General features: G+C 35.4%; 1 non-coding gene across 1 annotated transcript; it reads left to right on the forward strand.

Annotated features, from left to right (window-relative positions):
• The first annotated feature begins 207 nt into the window (after positions 1-207).
• LOC136216122 (small nucleolar RNA R71) lies at positions 208-314 on the forward strand. Its single transcript, XR_010683113.1, has one exon. It is a non-coding gene; the product is annotated as a small nucleolar RNA R71 (small nucleolar RNA).
• Positions 315-1783: the final 1469 nt, after the last annotated feature.

Genomic DNA, 1783 nt, shown 5'->3' on the forward strand with positions numbered 1-1783 from the left:
GATGCTGTTGAGGATGATGGTTTCGCTAATGGTAGGTGTCCACGTTCCGCGGGCCACATACTGCTGTTGATTGCCATTTCCTCCAAAAGTTCTCTCGCTTGGGCAGATGTTTTCTTCATGAATAACCCTCCAGACATAGCGTCCAATGAACCTCTAGTTGTAGGATTTAGTCCATTATAAAATGTTTGCATTAAAAGTTCAGCGGGCAATTGGTGGTGTGGGCATAAACGTTGAAGTTCTTTAAAACGTTCCCAAGCCTTATAAAGAGTTTCATTATCATTTTGAGAAAAAGATGTTAACTCTTTAATGACTCTTGCGGTTTTTGCTAAAGGGAAAAATTTTGATAAAAATGCTTGGGCTAATTGCTCCCAAGTCTCAATTGATGCGGCTGGCATAGAAGTTAACCATTCTTTGGCTCGATCCTTCAAAGTAAAAGGAAAAAGGCGAAGATTGATCGCTTCCGCAGTCACATTTGGTATTTTAAAAGTGTCACAAATTTCTAAGAAATTTGTCAAATGGGTATTAGGATTTTCGTTAGGTAACCCGTAAAACATTACATTATTTTGCAACATATTAAGCAACGCAGGCTTAATTTCAAATTGATTTGCATTGATTTGGGGTCTAACTATACTGTTTGTTACACCGGCCACTCCTGGCCTAGCGTAATCCATAAGTGTGGCCATTACTTCTGGCTCGGTAATTTTAGTTTTTATTGGGGTTTGGTTTTTCTTTTTCTTTTCTCTCTTGTTCTTTTTAAGAGTTCTTTCAATTTCTGGGTCAATAGGATCTGGTGACATGCCCGAACTTCGAGAACTGCGCATGAACTTGAAATTTCGCACGAACCGAAACTACCTACAAAACAGAACTTGAAAAATAAATAAGTTAGTAATTGAAAATAATTAAAAATATAAAAGTTTGAATAAGTATGAATAAACCTAGATTCGTAATAAAACACGAAAAATTTAAAATTTTGTCAAAAATTTTGGCGTTTCCCCGGGAACGGCGCCAAAAATTTGTTGAACGATTTCCGGAAGTGCACGGTATACGCTTGTAGTAATAAAAGATATCGATCCCACGGGGAACGCTTTTTAAAACAAAACTTATTTATAATCGGTTAAATTTACTTTAGGTTTATGATATGGAAAAATCGTTTAATCGGTTTTGGTTTTGAAATAGCTAGAATAAGAATTAGATTAGAATATGAAGATGTTAGAAAATATCTAATTTAAGATTGAATTTGCAAAACAGGAACGTTTTAGTACTTTTAGAAAAGTAAACAGGTATATTTGTTTGCATTAAGCAAAGAAACAACTTTAAACTTTGTACGAATTATAAAGATAAAATAAATGACGGAACCTCTAATTAATTGGCTTTGAACGCGACAAAACCCTTTCGGGATAGTTGCCCTTAATCAAATTAAAACTCTTTCGAGATGATAATTTGCCTAAGTGTTCAACAAAGTTTCCTTGTAAAGATTTGAATTAAATACGTTTTAATGAAAACACCAGCATCAATCCACTTCGGCTCATTTACCAAAGTGCTGCATAAAAATCTATCGAATAGAACGGACTTTATTAGATGAAATATAAATTGATACATGTTTACAGAGAACATGGAGCATTGAATTCTTCGACGGCGTACACGTGAACGGGTTGTCAATCCTTTCCTTGGGTTTCGTTCGAGTTTGTCAGGCTCAGGGGCGAATCCTCTACTCAATCTTCTCGTTGAATCTTCATAATAGAGACTGGGTCGGTCTACTACCAAAATGAAAACTAAACTGGAA

Source organism: Euphorbia lathyris, chromosome 1 (assembly GCF_963576675.1).
Source record: "Euphorbia lathyris chromosome 1, ddEupLath1.1, whole genome shotgun sequence".
In the NCBI taxonomy this organism is placed as follows: Eukaryota; Viridiplantae; Streptophyta; class Magnoliopsida; order Malpighiales; family Euphorbiaceae; genus Euphorbia; species Euphorbia lathyris.